The sequence below is a fragment of the Falco peregrinus genome, chromosome 6 (assembly GCF_023634155.1).
Source record: "Falco peregrinus isolate bFalPer1 chromosome 6, bFalPer1.pri, whole genome shotgun sequence".
Taxonomy (NCBI): Eukaryota; Metazoa; Chordata; class Aves; order Falconiformes; family Falconidae; genus Falco; species Falco peregrinus.
The window spans coordinates 71030495-71049058 of record NC_073726.1 but is presented as its reverse complement, the minus strand read 5'-3'; the positions used below and the strand labels follow the sequence as shown (position 1 = coordinate 71049058).

General features: G+C 39.9%; 1 protein-coding gene across 8 annotated transcripts in view; it reads right to left on the bottom strand.

The window, feature by feature from the left end:
• CALD1 (caldesmon 1) overlaps window positions 1–18564 on the bottom strand; it is a 202748-nt gene that overhangs the window by 109425 nt on the left and 74759 nt on the right. For 6 of the 8 annotated variants that reach the window (XR_008747697.1, XM_055807422.1, XM_027782807.2 and 3 more), the window contains one exon: window positions 14588–14678. The exons of the other annotated variants lie outside the window; for them this stretch is intronic. The gene's annotated coding sequence lies outside the window, so the exon portion shown is untranslated. The remainder of the gene's footprint in view (window positions 1–14587; window positions 14679–18564) is intronic. 8 annotated transcript variants of the gene reach the window in all.

The following is an 18564-nucleotide window of genomic DNA, read 5'->3' as shown; positions in this document are numbered from 1 at the left end:
TCACTTTTTCTCTGCATTCAAACACTGGGAAGCAGGCTCATGGAATATCATGCACTATTGCCCTTGTCTTTTATCTGCTTCTACCCATGAAGACCTTCAGCTTCACCATGCTAATCTAATCACAAGAATGCCTACATCACACATTTAGTCCTCCTGCACGCTTTGTCACAAATCTGTGGCCTGACTGTTGAAACTTGTGGCAGTGTCCCAGATGTTGGTCAACTTCATCTCCCACTGAAATCTCTAAGTGCTGAAAACAAATGCCCATGCCACCACCTTCCAGTCAGGAGCAATTTGTTTCTTAATAATAGGAAAGAACAAACATCAGCAAGAAACAGGTATGGTCCAGGTCAGGTGACCAAGACATCCTAAAGAGGAGAATGCATTTCTTCTTGCCCTATAAATGGCAATGCCAATGCCAATTTCCCATTGGTTTCTAGTGGAAAAAAATCAGAGCATGGGAAAGAATACCACACAGGCAGAAGAAGCTGCCACACCTGTGGAAAAGCCAGTCTTCAGTTTCTGGACAACAGAGATAAAACCACCACATTGTATCCATTCAGTTTGTGCCTTTGAAGGTATAGGGAAAAGGAAAAATGACTCTTCTTGTCAATACTCTCTGATCCAACTTCACATCCGCTGCGGAGGGAGTCTCACACTAGGTCAGCTGGCAGATGTCACAGATGCACTGCATGCCCTGATCCTGCAAGCTGCCTCCTCTCTGAGAGAAACAGCGTAGCTGCGAGTGTGCCCAGTGGAGTGTGCATCAGGACAGACATGTAGTGACACATGTCAGCAAGGACAGCAGCTGTCTGAGAGAGGGGCAGAGCCTGACTCCGAACTGGAGCTAGGTGCAGTGGAGGTGCAATCCGGGACAGAAATGCCCACAGGAGCTGATGACCATGCACTGAGTGCTAATCACCATGATGCTGTTAGTCTCTTTTCAATGTGCAAAGCCACAATCATCCCACACAGCAAGGTACCACCACAGTGGTGTGAAGCAGGACAAGCCACAGGAACAGAAAGTATGCTGGGAGCTCTTGCCTAGTGGAGTTAATCACCCAATGATGTAGGCAGGGATAACACAAGACAAGGCAGTTTGGTGTCCATCATAACAAGCAGAGGCTCACACTGAGAATGGCAGTCACAGCTCTGGCAATAGGTAGAGGGTCTGGGCTAGGAGAAGGGCAGGCATCAGGCAGGGAAGATGTTGCTCTGTCCAAGTGCAGGAGCATTTCTTCTGCACCACAACTGGCAAGGAAGCTAGAAGCAGCAATGCAGCCCTCTATACTTTCCTCCGCTGTCCACTAGGGAGAAGGGCTTCCCCCTCCAGGCAAGGAGATGATCAAAGATGGGAAGTATCTGCCTCTCTGCCTTCTATTACTCTGCTCCCGTCATTTGGTGCTCCCCTCTTTTCCTACTCTTGCACCATCGCATTGACCTTCATGTTCACATGCAATATTTCAGCCAGTTGTCTGAATTTATTTGTGTCCAGGTAGATTTTATGAATGTTTTGTCACTCTATTCAAACTCTTTCTCTGCATCTCTCAGGTCTTGAATTAAAAACCTAAGGTAATGCCATTAAAAATAGTAAAATGTTCAAGCAAGTCTAAGGTAAGGTTCCAACAGCAATATTCACTCAGCCAGACTTCAAACTCCACATGTTTTCTGGAACGCATTTCAAAATACAAAATCATGATATATTAAGCTACATAGTTAGTCATAAAAAAGTAATAGAAAATAATATGAAGATACAATGCAGCCAGCTTACTGTGGCTTCGCTTTTGTATTTTCAACTCTCTTTCTTTTCCTGTTAAAACATACAGCCCTAGTATCCAGCCTTGCCTAGTGCTGGGCTTCATAAACTCCAATGAGAGTTGAGGGGTCTCTCTTGCTTGCTCTATTGAACCAGCAATAAGTAACAATACCCAGTTTTAATCATCATCCCTTAATTTTTAAAGAAAAAAGAAATACTATAAAAAAACACCCCTGAAGTACTTTGGTTTGCAGATCTTACTAGTTGTACCCTAAGAGTCACTAAGTATTTTGAATCCAACCTGTTACTCAGAAGAAACAAATTGTATCTTTTCAAGTCTTGCCTCTTGGCTCTTGAACCTTAATTAACTCATCTTTCCTCTCAGTACCTGTAGGATTACTGTGCACAGACACAGTGCATGTCACCACGATAGACACACTGCAGCTGAAAGTCCAGTTACTCCATGGCAGAGCATCATGGAAATTTGTGGAATTCCACCAGGAATGGATCAAGCTGCAGAAATTTATACTGGACTTTTCCAGCTCACACTTTTAAAGTCATATTTAAGTCATATTTACAAATTAAACCCAGATTGTTTCCTGTCAGGTAGCTATAACAATTTCTTTGTAATGAACAGCAATTCCGTGTCATTTTGCTTGAAAATTGAAGCATGAGGTCAGTGCCAGCTTTAAGGAGGTGAAGCAGGGCAACAAAAATGCAAAGCCTTTCAACAGGACAGCTCAAACAAGGTACTGCAAAATAGATGCCCCTTAAACCATTTGCCGTATTTGAAGTTTATATCATAGACCCCCTTCATGCTGAGTTTAGCTGAAAGCAAGGAAACACTAACAGAACAGTGTCACCAAAACAGAAGATCAAAAGAAAAAAAAGCAGTGAGGCTTTGTTACAACAAAAAAACTGATGGGCAAGATGGCACATTCACATGCTGTGCATGAGCCAGCATAAAACCTGACACAGCAAGATTACGGTATTGCCAACTCTCTTCATGAGCTCAGTGAAGCTGTTAAATAATCTTGACAATAATCTGACTGCTATCTAGACATTCAGGCACAAATACTTACTGCCAGCAAACACCACAACAGCAATGCATCAGTACGGTACATCAGTAATGTTGTATGTGACTGTACGCTGCTTCCCTGCATGGGAACAGCATCGTCACAGCTTCCAACAAAGTCAAATGAATGAGACAGGTGAGGCCTGAGAGTCTCCTGTGCACTTAAATACTGAGAGCACACAGACAGACATACTTTGTATTAACTCAACAAAGGAAAGTTACACTTGAGCACTGTATCAAGACAATACATTTTACAGTTGTTGTTTAATTTTTTTTAGGAACAGTGTCTCAGACAATGTCTGCATGGTCCAGAAAAGAAAATGTTTAATTTCCCTTCCAAAAATAAGTTGAAAAAAAATTAAATCTCTGTAATATGCATTATCTGCTACCTTTCCTTAATTCCTCTCCATAAAGATCCAAAACCCCTATGAGGTTTCCTCCAGTCTCCCTTGCTGCCATGTTAGGTCCACCAGCTCAGAATGAGACACAGAGCACGTACAGCTGGTCAAAGTCCAAGTTCTGGGCACCAAAGGCACATGAAGCACATTTTTCACACTCAACCAGCAGAACAGGATTGTATGTGTACAAAGCATTGGCCAAAACCAGAAACACAAAGGTGGAAGGGGAGAGAAGGGAGAACAACTTCCAAACTGTTTGTAAATGCTCTACAAATAGGAAAGCAGCCTATGTTTACTAAGCAAATTGTTCTCCATAACTCAGTCACTTCATCTTTAGTTATGGGCTAGCTGGAAAAAAATAAATACTGAACTCAGCCCTCAAATCTTATGCCTTCTTCAAAATGAAGAAAGCAGAAATAATTGCACTACTTAAGGCTGGCATATGTGCACTGAGGCCTTCTAAAAGTGGGTGCTTCAGAACTCACCAGATCCGATGGCTCTACAGGAGTGAAGTACAACTATAGAGATAATCTCTGCAAGGATACCATGTTAAATGTGGAAAAAAATGTTAAGGTGGCAAGGGAACAGAGGCAAGAATGGAAAAAGAGGTCTGAAGAAAGAAACAGACTTTGGAAAAGATGTACAAAGATGGATCAAACTAAAATCCCAGACCATAATGCTTGCAAACTTGGAGAATTTTTACAATCTATACCCCAGATAAAAATCTTGAAAATAACTTACACCCTTAAGGTGAACAAATAAAATAAAAGCCAGATCTGAAATTCATAAATAAACATAAGTAAACTAGGCAGATTTTTCAGTGCGTACCTGGACCAAATAAAACATTTACACCTTGTAAATACTGACAAGTGTCACTTCAGATATTATTAAAGGATTCCCTAAATATAAAAGACAGGTTGGTCTGCAGTTAAATCTTTTCTCCTTTGCTTTTCCAATACTGAGAGTAATTGAAAACAGAAGGCATGTTTCTTGATGTAGCCTAACTTTTTAGGAACAGAAAGTATAAATGCTACTTATACAGCTGACGCTGCACTTCAGGTTTGCACTCAGTTGTACCCATATAATTTCACACAAAGCCAGGTGAAAAACAAAAGCATGAACACTTACAGTCATATAAAATACATGTGTAATATACCCTAGAGCACCTATTAAGTGAAAACATTTGCAAGACACCTAAAAAAAAATCCACATAAAGGTGGCACCAGTTCTTCTCCTGGCCAAGGAGCGCTGGAGAAGACACAAACTCATTATGTACTTCTTTTAAACAAAATGGTGTCACAAGTGACATTAGAAAGACTGCTCAAAGCAAAGTGCTGTATGGGAAATACATATGATTGTGAGTCTGAGGGATGTGCACATACTTCAAATAGGGCACATATAGGGAATAGATCTGAATTTTTACTGCCTTTGCAACTAAGTCCATATTATTTTGGTATTTACATTAAAAAGGAGACAGAAATATCTTTGGAGATGACTAAGCAGTTTCTTGATTTCTATTAAGTACCAAAAAGCAGTTCTGCCAATTTATTAATATTTAAGTTTCTACAACTTAATATGAACTTGGTTCCAAGAACTACATAGGTCTCCTTAAAGTATGTGTAGCAAGAAGTCAACGCTGTGCCAGCTGGCAGATTAAACAAGCCATTAAAGTAGGCTTCTACTGAATTTAAAGGATTGTTTTTCATCTTTTCCCCTCTCTACTCCTCTACATCCAGATGTATTATTTAGGGAATATTTTCCAGTCCCAGTAAGAAAAGTAAAAGAAATGCCCTTGGCACTTAATGACTTTTTCCTTCGATGTGGTCTCCTGCTGCACTTGGAATTTATTCCATTACTGTATGGCTTGCAATGGTCCAAAAATACCTCTGACTACATGAAAAGATGGGTAAAGTGTGTTTGGGGTAGGTATGGTTCTTCATTCAAAAGCAGGGACAGCTTGAGGTGATTGATCTTGGTGGACGATTTCATTCAGACCATCATTATCCTGGCGCACCACCCCACAAGCCGTGCCCAGCAGCCCCTCGTGCAGGAGAACAGCAGTTACCTGCACAGCACAGCTGGAAAAGGGAGCACACCAAGATTAAGGACAAGGCCAACACCAGCCTGAAACAGGCTGGCAGAGAAGCATGTTTCTCTGCAGCCCCTGCAGGTTTTCAGTGATAAGCAAAAACACAAAACCAAGAAAACGTGGCAAAACCCTGTGCCTTCACAGAACAGGGGCCTTCAGCATATAATTTTTCCTTCAGAGGCTCAAATGCTTATTTGAAATTCGTTAAAGCTATCCAAACTTCACAACCTAGCAGTATTCACAGGAAGAATAGTTTAGAATAAACTCTGGTATTAAACCACCTCGGCGTCATCTCTAGCAGTTATACAACAGCATTTCAGATAAAAATGCCCCCTATCATGGTTTTCCAGATAAAAATTCCGAAAGATCAGAGTTGTATCTGCTCCCTGGGGCCATTTCAGACTGACTGGAACTACAGGCAGCTGAAGGAGGAGCACTGCTTTTTGAAATGCCTGGAAAATAATTTCATAAAAATTGAAATAGAAAAAAAAACCCACCACCTAGGCATCCCTCAGTATTTCAGTTGCTGGGTAGTAAAATGAGTTCAGTCCCATAACTTGCTACTGCACTAGAAAACAAAAAGGCCTCAAAACCAAGTATAGGCATGCAGCCAGAGGCTGAGGTGGCCAGCTCTGGAGCTTGACCATGGCTCAGACATCTCCTTCCCCAGGAGCAAGAAGCTCCTCCAGGCTCCTGCTCAGGCCCTGCCTGGTCCCACAGGGTGAGCAGGCCCCTTACCCACAGGCAGGCCCAGCAGCCATCCCGGCCCACACAATGGCCTCAGCATTTGTCTGAGTCTGATTTGCCAAAATTATTGGGGGGGGGGGGGGGGCAAAGCTTCCCTGCCCCCTTCTTGAGGGGCAGTATAATTCTTAATTGTATAAAGCCAAAGTGTAAAAACTCTATTTTGCATGTATTCTTTATTTCTAATACCCGGTATCCATAAGGGGACTCCCTCGCTTGGCTAGCAGTCGGAATTCATTAGACCTTTTATGATGATTCGTTCTGTTGTGGAGATATATGATGAATCTCAGATGTTTAAATAGCATATAACAGTGCTCCGTTGACCTTGCTGAGTACAGTTGGAGGGAAAGAAAGGTAATTTTCCTCAAAGAAATGTTAAAAATGTGTCTCCACTATAGCACAGATGCAGAGGATAAAGAAACTCCAGAGAGATTAAAATATTTTAGATTAATTTGGAAGAAGGCCACATTGTGTAAAGCTTAGTTAGTTTGGGCCTTTCCAATTCCACGCCATATAAACAAACCCATTTAAACTGCATTTGTTAGAAGGAATGTTTAAAAAAAAAAAAAATCCCCCAAAGTAGTTGTAACTCAAATGACCTCCAGTTCTGTATTCTCTTCTTACTGCCTAAAGAACAAACATATGTACAATATATTCTAGCCAGAGCTTGTGCAGTTGCTGCATGATTCATACTGCTTGAAAATTAAGTCATTTAAGCAAAGGGTTTCTGGCTCCCTCAAGCAAGGTTTTAAAACCAAAGCAAGGTTAGATCTCGTTGGTTTTGGAGCCAGCTTCCATACTTTGAACAAGACTGTTGCTTATAGGTCTTTTCTTTGGGCTGGGTGGAAGTAAAAGAAAAAAGAAAATTGAAAGGAAGAGATGGAAAGAAAGAAGAGGGAAAAAGAAAAGAACCCATATAATCAGCACAACTATATAAGGAGGAACCTAATGTTCGGTGTGCCACTATCTGGCAGAAGCAAGCCTTTTAATGTTTACTCACTTTCAAGGTCAAATTTTGCTCCTTTCACTTATCCAGAATGGCAGTTTTGCCTGCAGTTTTCCAACAAGACAAGTCACAGAGTGTGGTACTAAATAACCACAAAAAATAAACTGTTGCTGACCGTTATGAGTTAATCAAGTTGAGACACAAAGGAATATGAGGTTAGCAATGAACCAGCCAGAGGGGTAACAGCAGGAAGCTCACAATGAGTCATTTAGCATGATTAGCATCTACAAAACAGCAAGCACTTAAAGCAAAGGGATTTTTCTTATCATAAACTGTAAATCCCAGAGCAACTCAACACAAGGAATACCCTCCTATCTGGCAAGTGGATGAAGAGAGATCTCCTGCAGTTCCAGGCCTCCTTGAGTTCTTTAAATGGTACCCAAGTATTTGACTATAACTCAGTTACTGCACATTTCTCTGCCCTCAGAGGATGTGAAGCAGCTGGCCCAGCCAAGGACAACATATTGTCTGGTCTCTCTCAAATACCCAAAGGAGCCAACATTATTTCACCAGTGAATGTAACCATCTTGGAGAGAAACATGACAACTCGATTGAAGTTCAGAACAATACAACTGAACAGTTTAAATACAAAATGAGGAAGAATGTAATTTTCATAACAAGTAATGTACTCTCAAAGAATAAAAAGATTAATTTAAACTCTGGGATTTGAGGGCTAGCATCCCTTCTTTTATTGAAGTTATAATGAGATGTTCCGAATATGATATTGCAAGAGGCTGTGATGCTTCTGACATCATGGCTGTAAAATCTAACTGTCATGATGGCTTCTGCTGCTATCATCATTTGACGGCACATCATTTGCTTGCTACAGGTTTAAGTTTTCTATGTGATCTTTTTCCTCTTGATGGTTACTGCACATTAGCGATAAACATGTTCTCCAGCATCTCCTGCAGATTTTTACTTTGATTGCATCTATAGCCAGCCCCATGCTCCCATATTCAGCCTGGCTTTATGAATGGAATGGATACATTAAGCTCTCTTTGGAGATACTCCAGGCTTACAGGGGTATAACCATAACCAGAAAACTGGCCAAGGGGATTTTTACATCAACGAAAAATCAGTTCAGAATGTAGAACTTCTTGTGGCTGGGTTTTGTTCTTAAAATGTCATGTATGGACCTTTGTTTGTTGACATACCACTCTACACATTCATGAAAACAAGATGTTCTCTAGTCACTTAGACTGTGATGGCAAAATATTTTAAATAAATACTTCACATAATTTCAGAAACAGATGCTAGACAGTAAAATTGCATGTTTGTAACAGAAATGGCCAAGACCTATTTATTAATGCTTGGAATTTTTTTATTTTGTGCTTCACATTATCACCAGCAATGCATGAAAAACACAAGGGTTACATCCTAAACTTTCTTTTTGAAATGCATTTATTTGTTAAATTTACTCCAAGTTCATGAGTAGAAGTTAGTATTCTTCAACACGCTCATCTCTGCCCTTTCAGTCATATGTCTGCTACAATTCTATGTTGACATATTTTTAGTTCTCTGCATCTTCAGTACAGTTTGGGTTTGTCTGCTTTACCATCTCACATACTGGATTATATAGAGGCTTCTCTGCTCCATGTAGAAAGACATGCAGGACTCGTGATAATTCCTGCCACGGCCAAAATACCAAGTCATTCGAACTTCCACTTGTCTGAAATAGAAGTTATGGTTTGCTGAGAATTTTCCCACCTTTACATTAGCAGTAGCATCCTTCCTTTGTGAAGTGTCACTTAAAATTTGGAAGGAGCAATCCCATTCACAATGCTTATAGTCCTAAAGTTACTGCATGGCCCCTTAAAAATAAAAATCCAGTTCTGAAAGTTTCCTCTTTCAAGACACTTTCTTTTTCAGTTTAGCATCAGCTTTGATAAGCATTAATCTAAGAAAGTTTATAAGATATTCAGCTGAAATTTTGCTTCTCTTGGTAATTCTAGCATCAATGTTGTTCCTCACAGTACTCCTAGTTAGACACTAGTATGCTAATAGCATAACTCCATTCTTAATATTGCCCCTTTCCTGATGAATTTAAATGGAGTATGTCTATTACCTGTACTAACAAATTTTGAAATCTTACTGGCTATTAATCAAGTGTCAGAAGTAAGATTAATTTGATTGCTTAATAAATCACATTGTTTCAGTTTAGTTACATGCTACAGCCAACTTTATGTTGCCTGAGGTAGTCAGTGGATATGTTAAGGTCATACCGATACACAGCGGGGACGCAGATGTACAGTGATGTAAAGTCATCCAAATGGCTTTGCTCAGAACCATTTCAGTTTATGAGTAGGCTTTATGAGCTCTAGTAACAAGGGAACCCCCCAGCTGCGCCTACACAAAGTTCCTCGGGTATGTCAACTCTGTGTTTCCATCCCCCCTAGGCTTCTGGCACCCATCTTACTTGGGTGCTGGACACAGTAGGGAGGCTGCACGCAGCCACCTAGCACCAGAAATGAGTCAAGAGCCAATGCATGACTGCAGACAGCTGGGTCTTGTGTCCCTGCATCTTTATCACAACCAATCTGCTGCCTCAATAAACTGTACTCAGCTAATGCTGATTGTCAGTTTGTTAAAGACTTTGAAGACTTAGTTTGTATGGAATAAACACCCCTAAAAATTCTAGTAAGAAAAAAATAACTGTAGGCAATCGATTAATAAAAATAATTAATTAATTTACATTTTACTTTGAGATTTGTGATTTCTTCTTTGCAAACTTTTCTCAAGTTTTGCTGTTCAGTATTTTCTTTGTACTTGTAAGGAAAATAGCACTTAGATTATCCTTAGTTTTAACACAAGGCAAAAACATGACAGAGATTTGTCTTTCAGTGATAAAATTAGCAAAAATAGAACACTTATGATAACCCTGTCTTTGAAAAACATCAGTAAAAAGCCCCCCAAGCTCCGTGAACATGTTGCAGACTGCACATGTCACGTAACTGAGGGCTACAATTTTTTGCCTGAGGCTCCCCCATTTAACAAAGGGAAACACTGCTTTCAACAAAAGATGCTATTCTAGTTATGTGCCCTTTTACCCTGTCAGAGAAACAGCTGGTATCATAAAGTCACAGCTAATTTGTATCATGTCTGCACTAACAGTCAGATTCAGTTTGTATCAAACTGTCAAAGTTGGACTTAATACCAGTTGATGGATGACAGCTTTTCTTGCCTCCCCCCTTTTCCAAACATTTAAACATTGCCTTCCACATAAAAAAACAACTGAAATATTCAAAATAAAAATGGAATCTTTAACACGTTTCACATAAAGAGAATATATATAAATTTTAAAACCAGTAAATTTAAAAAGAATCCAAATGAAGGGTGAGAAAATTTCACCAGCAGTTCTGAAGTTCTGTGAAAAATAAATAGTGCTTTAAGGCAGACATGTGGGTACCAAGTGTAATGGAAAAGAATTTTCTCTTATAAAGAAAAGAAAAAATCCCACAACTTACTTGCCTCAGGTAATGTCTTGCAGTTTGGGGTATCTGTTCTCCTAAAAAAAATTCAGTCTGCTTGCAGAGACTTTAAGGGCTTTTTCAAGGTCAGCACTCAACAATTTAGGGAAGACCAATTTAACTTTTTTTTTTTTTTTTTAAGGGACCTGTTTCTCATTTATGCTATTAAATGTCATCTACTTTCATTTTAAGATCCCCAAAGCTGAATGCCTGAACTGTGTAAAGGGACTTCAGTGAAAGTGAGAGTCAGGCCAAAGACTTAACAGGTCCAAACCTGCAGTGCTCATGTAAGAAAGCGCTGCAAATATCAGGCTCTTCTTGGAAAACAGGCATGGGGGAACTTCCAGACACTGGGAGTTCAAGCTCAGTTCAGAAAAACATCTAACAGTGCTGGTGTGCTTCTGAGGCTACCCTACACAGCACCTGGGTCTCCAACAGATACTCTTTTGAGACTTCAGCTACTTCCCACTTCCAGATGACCTAGAAGTATTTGACCAAAGCTCTTTTCATTCCATGATTTGAAAGCATCACCACAATGTAGGCAAGGAAAAGCTCACAATATTCTGGGAAGTAAGGAATTTTTTTTCTTTTTTTTTTAATGCTGCACAGTATAATGATTATCAGCGTTCTGGACAAATGGTCCCATTTATCAGAAGGAGATTGGTCTGCTCTGTAAACTTACATACACCAAGTGAACAACATCCCGGGGAAGTTCAAAGCAGCAGTATCAGTAATGCAGTTTTAAAGTGACAGGAGAGTTTATTGTGAGAGACCTGAGAAAGAGCAGTTGTCAATGAAGACTGAATAATCCCAGTTCCCAGCCTATCTTTCCGTCAGCACACACATTTCCTGCCTTAGAAGGTTAATATTGTGCAGAAGACAGAAAGATACAACTTCTGCTGTGCCTAAGCTGTGCTTGGCAATGCTCTCTGATGGACTCCTTGCCAGTGAACAGAGCCAAAGCACAGCATGCTCCTGCCACATCCTCTCCAGCGAGCTATATCTGCTCTCTACCTACTGGGAAGATGCAGATAATCAACTCCACTCCTTTCACTTGGAGTACAGCAGTGACCCTGCCCCTGCATATGATCCTTGTGCTTGTTCAGTTTTATGTTTTTTTTTAAATATTCTCAAACCTCTGTCTGGCAAAGCATGGTTTATTAGAGGCAGATTTCTCTTCAGCTACTCAATGTGTCAATTTTACAATTCCTAGGTGGTGTAATTCCTGGAAAATAAAAAATGTCCTTCATCCAAACTTTTGGTTTACTTGTTTCCTTCATGGATACATGCAGCTTAACTTTCTGTATCTAAACGATGTTCTGGTTTACCTTGTTTCAGTGGCCTGTTAGCTCCAAATTTCTTACAAGCAATAGACTTTTCTAGCAAATGATGCCCATCAATTGGGCTACTCAGCAGTCAAAGGCAGCCATCACATTTTTGTGGGACTGTGAATTGCATCAGGAAGAAGGACACTACTGCTTCCCAAGCTTGATCCCCTAGCCTGATACCCTAAACAAAACTTCAAATGGTTGTCTTTAACACCTCTTCAAGAATCCAACAACACAAAACCCACCGGGTTCTCATCTCTCACAAAAGAGCTTTTAGCAAGAAATGCCCTGGCTGCACACAGAGGTCACCTGAAGTCCCAGAAGATACAGGGAAACTCAAGCAAGATTGAGTGCTGCACCTCCTCTTCCAAACAGCAGAGAAGACAGATGAGAGAAGAAGACCCTACAGTCATCTCAGTTTAATTCATCACAATAAAGCCATAGAAAGATGTTCTTCAGAGACTCTACAGAAATGCTTTCAGTCTTGAATATTTAAGAGAAAAGCTGACCAAAACCTTTCTTACACAATGTTTCCTAATGGCAGACATCTTGACTTTTAACAAAATGACCATTTCCAAGGAAGATAAAAGCCAATCATCACTAGCCAGCGGCTTTGAAACTTAACCTTATAGGGCATCACTTATTTTTGAAAGCATTTTATATAAGCATGTCTCAGATTGTCTTCCAAAGTCAGATTTGGCTGAATTCAAGAACTCACAGAAGAGTTACAGGACTGTCATGATAATACTAAACTATATTACTGCTTTTTATACTCAGATAAAGAGATGAGCCTTGTTTCCAATAGTTTACAGAGATAATGGTTGTTTTTCCCTTTCCAATTAAGTGTATCGGTCCACACCATTTGCTTTAATATTTTTTTCTAAAGGCAATTAATGTCCTTTTTCATGGTATTTTCATTCATGTCCCCTGAAGTCTATCCTCCTATTTGGCCAGGCTTGCAATGTGAAAGAAGAGGTTAAGCATGGAAGGTATTAGCAGATTTTGCCTTTCGTTTGTGACAGAATTCTTCCACTGCTTTGACAAGTGCTGTGCAAGCACCATGGGGACTTCGGCACGAGACAGATGACACTCATCCCACATCCTGCAGTTGGAGTAGATGAATGAGTCCCTCAAGGACAGATTCTCAGATGCAATTTATGCATCAAAATAAGACACCAGCATCAGTGCAGGAATACACTGAAACACAGTTTCAGTTTTGAGGGACTGAAGTGCCTTCTTTCAACGCCACGGTCTGCAGGCTCAGGCATGCCTACAGATACAACACCAGTTGCTAGGCTGTCAGAAGAACTCTGGAGGGCAGTCACTGCTCTCTTTCAATATCCTATCCTAAGCACAAGGGGAGAGCACTTGCATTTCTGATCCCATTTTGGACAGTATGGCCTCCCTCTCCTTAGGTCAAATTTTTAAGGAACTTGCATACCTCAAATGCAACCCCAGAGGAAGCACATGGGAACTTAAATTCAGTGATCTCACTGGAAGAAGTGTTTCATGGGAAATTTTAGAAGATTTAGGCTGGTTCTGAATGAGAAAGAAATCCTAATTTTGGGATATCAGCATTTCCACAAACTGGAAATCCCAGATTGTACCTGGCCTCAGTCTTAAATACTCCCCCTACAAAGGCTCGACAGTAACGCACAACTCCGAAACAGCAACCAAGGGCAGAGAACAGCCTGCAACAATTATCAGCCCATTCAGCACCTGCACAAACCTTCTCAGAAGGGTAGGCAGAGTTAAATTCACTTCCCCAAGGGCAATGACAAAAACGCTAAAAGGGGCCCAGCCCCAGCATTCCTGATGAAGGGGGAAGGCTGCTGGAGATCCAGCCTGCTGCCATGTCTCTCTCCTCTTCCACACTGCTCTTGCCAAAAGGAGTGGGAATGAAGCAGTGGTACAGAGGAGGTCCAGGCACACAGAGAACATGGTCACTCCTCAGTGAGAATAAGCAGCTCACTGCACCCTGAATTAACTGAAAATGATGGTATCTAAAAAGAGTACCTTGACCCTGGTACAATATTTCTGACCCTGTCAGTCTGCTGTCACAGGCACTGCTTAAACTTAGAGCCAGTCCTCAGTTTGTCTCCAGTCTGGAATTTCCGTATATTGAGGGGCTAAGGTTAACACACATTATAAACACTTCCTCTAAATGGTTTGTGAGCCCTCACTTATTCTGAAAGTGAAAGAACAATGTCTGTAAAAAATGTCTAAGTCTTACACATTGTAAATAGTTAGTAAACATGGTTACTTGAACTCTCACAGACTCCTCAAAGCCTGGTGTGCTCTAAAAAGGACAGAAGACACAACAGGATAGTAACACACCAACACATGACCTTAACATATAGCTATTAAACGAATGGCCATACACCCACAAAATGATTACTGCAAAACTCACAGATTTTGATTTGAAGATAAAGTTCAAGATTAAATCTTTTACATCTCCTATCAGTTCTGAACAAAGTAATCTCTGGTGACAGTGGTCCCAGAGGAACAGGAGTCAAGGGTTTGGCTGCAGAGTTGTCCACTGATTTTCAGAGGGATTTAGATCAGCCCCCAAAGAAGCAAGCAAGCACACAGGGGAAAAATAAAATCCAGTCTAAAAGCCAATAATAAAAAAATAATAAAAAAACCCACCAAAACAATATAGAAAAAAAACTTCTGAATACCATAGGCAAAGAAATCTGAGGTAACTACTTTGATCATACTCACAAGAAGACAGAGGAAATATTCTGAGCTTTTTTCACTTCAAACCAACTGCTGATAAATTCAAAATGACGATTCCAGAAAAGAGAGGTGATCACTGTACAGAAATAGGAAATAAAGAACATTGTTTAGCAATGGCATAATTATTGTACACTCTTCATTTTTCTTTGGTAAAGTATTCTTTAACAACACAACTACAAATGTTCTTTGAAGTATGGAATAAAACAGAAAAATCTTGCAAGAGACCAACAAAACCCACTATCAACAGCTCTGTAAATTAAGTTTGACAAAGCATAATTTGATTTGCCAGAATATCTCAGTCACTCACTAAAACCTCTTTAAGATGTAAAGCTGATACAGACTAAACTGAACATTCTCTTGTAATTAGTAAAGGATGGACTAAGCAAAGTGTCAGACCTGCAGTGAGTTTTCACAAGAGAGCAAGGTTTCCAGAGTACCTCCCCTAAGGATCTGTAATGAGACCTTTAGTATTCAACATATTCTGCAAAAGCAGATGAACAGTGGGAAGACAAAGTCTGTAGATGCTACAAAACTATTCATTATAATAAAATCTAAAGTCAATACAACAAACTGGGGACAGAGTTCATAGTAATAAATTTCTATAGGCAGACTGAATTCAGTGTTCATAAGTAAAAGTACAGGGGAAAAAACTCCTATATCTGTATACACACAGCAATCAACTCTAAAGGAGCTAATAACACTCAGCAAAGACATGCTGGAGTCTGAGGAAGAGCTCTCTGAAAATATTCGCTGACTAACCAGCAGCTGTCAAAAGGCAAGTTAAGAATCATTAGGGGAAAAATCTAAGTTCTGTCTAGGTCATATATATAAGTATATGGTATATCTATGTTTTCAGTTTTGCATTAAGTTCTGTTTACTTTTTCTCAAGAAGAGCCACAGGAAGAGACACCAATAATGATCAGAGCTATGGCACAGTTCCTATGTAGGAGGCAATCAAGAGTACAACTCTTCCATTTGAAAAAGAGGTGATTAAGGGAGCATAATAAGAAAGGTCCTGAATGTTTTTTAAATAGCAAATGTCGTTTACTGTTGTACAAGAACTACGATTCAAGAAGGAATTAAAAAAAAAAAAAAAGCAAGATAGTTTCATCAGATAATGAGATGTGATAGTCTGGATGTGACCTCTAGCTTAGAAAGTCCCAAAGCAAAGACTGCCAGACTCTGGGAGAGCACATTAAAGGAAGAGCCATTCCACACTCAACTGCTTTCACCTGCTTTACTGTAAGCGACCGTCAGTCAGAGATAGGATACTAACCTAGATGGACACTTGGTCTGAGCTGATGTGATAACAATTCTATATTGAACAGATGAAAGCAGATGAGGCAGAACAAATGAGCTGCCACACTTATACAAAGACAGTGCAACAATTTGTGGGTGATCTAGTGGAAACTCATAATGGATACCAGGAAATACAGTAAGAATGAGCTTCATTGAAATGGGATACTTTTTCCCCTGAAGACTCACTCTGCATTCAGCTACCACTTGTATACCACTGGTATACAGACCCACCAGAGTGAGAATAAAAGCTTCAGGCTTTCTTCAGAGAACCTTGCAATGGTCCATTCTCTTTAGAGCCAAGAACCTTCACACAGAACATCCTGCTCCCAACAGAGGAAATGGGTCTTTTTAAAAATTAACAAAGCTTATTTTCAGTAACTTTAAGATCATAGTGTGGGGCCGTTACTTGCATTAATTTCTATTATTCACTGGAAGCTCACAGACTTTTGAGGACTTTTGATGTAAATTACTACTCAGCAATTTCAAAAACAATTTTACAGTCTGGCCTCTAAGTTTTACAGACACCTGTCAGCAATTTTTATTATTGAAAACCCTGGGCTGGCCAAAGCCAAGACTTTGACTTACCCCATTAGAAGTTTCAGTATTAGATTCAAAAGAGATCTTAAACCCCTTTTGATGCTTAGCGCTCCTATGCACACATCACGCGGCAGAAAAGAGCAATGTAAGAGGATGTCCCTAATCATCAAGGTCTGAAATGAGCAACCAAGAGCTTCAAGTCACCTTCCTCTCACTGGTTACTCCTGCTTACAGTAAAAGCAGACTGGGCTCTGTCAGTTCACAGAGCCCCAACTCATGAACAGCATGAAAGCCCTAGGTCACTGAATTAATTCAAACTTTTTCACTAATTTGAAAAGCTGACTTTGACTATTTCTGTTGTTTAGTGTGCCCCACTTGACTCTCAGCAGGCATAACTTCATGATATTCAGATCATACATTAGGACAATCCTGGGTCTAAAAGTCTTTTTCTCCTTCAGAGTGTTTGCTCTGTTTCAGTTCCTTCAAAATTTTTTTAGAAATGGAGACAACCCCCAAAAGATTTTCTTTTTCTTTCCCACAGTCACAAATCCCTCTTCTGCTATTCTTGTATTTGTTCTGTCCTAAAGCAACATTTTTCTGAACTGAGCTCAACCTAATTTGTAATATCAATAAAGTGATTGAAACATGCTCTCTCACTATTTGCTATCCAAAAGTACCTCTATCACACCACAATTCCATTGTGAGCTGACTGTGAAGGGCTAAGAACAATTTAACAAACAGAAAATTTCCATACAACTTCAACATGAAGGAAGTTCAGGTCCAGGTCAAAAACCAGACTCCATAAATCTAAACCCTCCAATCTAAGAAACATTACTAGGGTTTGGACACATTTTGAGCTGTAATCTTCAGTGGTAAAACTGACATAATTTTTACTGATTCTTCAGCCCTTTGAATTCCCCTGACCATAAATATTGGGTTCATGTTCTGCTCTCATTCATGCAATGGCATTAACAGCATTGCAGACCTAGGCACACACCCAGCACTGCACATGCAAACACACGGTGGAACTCAGTTTCCAGCTAACATAGGTGCTAGATTCTCAGCTAACATAGGTCAGTATCCATTAAATACTATTTTAGTAACAGAAATGCTTTCATCAGAAGTTCTTGCAAATGCTTTTATCAGAAATACTTTGTGGCTTAAGAAATGAAGTTACCATCTTGATTATGGAAACTAGGGAAACTAAATCACATTCAAGGACATTCACAGAAGCTGGACCTGTGACATTTCAATGTGGGGTTTGGATTAAAAGTATTTGCACACACACAAAGAAAAGCATGGTTTCACTCCACTTTATTCTGTTAATGAATTAGGTTCCATTAAACCAGGTAGCTTTGAACAGAAATAAAGTTATGGAGCCCAGTTATCAAAACTATGTGCTGCAGGTGCTTAATTTTATCCAATAGCTCAACAGCTAGGGCCACGACAAAGGTTCAGATCCCATCTCTTCTTGCAGGAAATTTAGTCTAGATCTTTCAAAGGACACTCTAGCACTAGGATGTTCCACATCCTTTTCTACCATTGCTGGTGCTAAGGATATAAGGGGAACTGTAACCCACTGAAGATCCAACTACCTCTATATACTGTCTCTGTCAGCGGCAAATACCAGATGCTTGGGACAGAACATAAAATAGGGAAAGCATATAATAATGCTTCCCCCAAATACTCTACAACAGCTTGTAATTTCCAGAATGCCTGAGTCAAAGGTGGAATCTCTATATTTACTGATCTCCACGGCAGCTTTTTTCCATTATTATTTCCAGTAGCTGCCAACACTCAGCAAAATCCCGTAACAGAGAGTCCCACAACTTAATTATGTGAAGATATAGCTCACACTGGACAAGTAATTAAAACTTCAGACTGACACTAGGACTTAGCTCTGCCATTTAGCTGTGGTATGTATATAGGAAGTATTCCTCATTGCATCACATATAATGGAGCAATCCCAAATTATCCAACAGCAAGGTGGTTAAAAAGCTGTTTTGGAAACAACACACCTGGGTTTCAGTCCCAATTACATATTTAATCATTTAAGGAAACAGAACATCAGTAGGAGAGAGTGGAAGTGCCATAAAGAATAGTTGAAAAGTGCACCTTACAGTTCT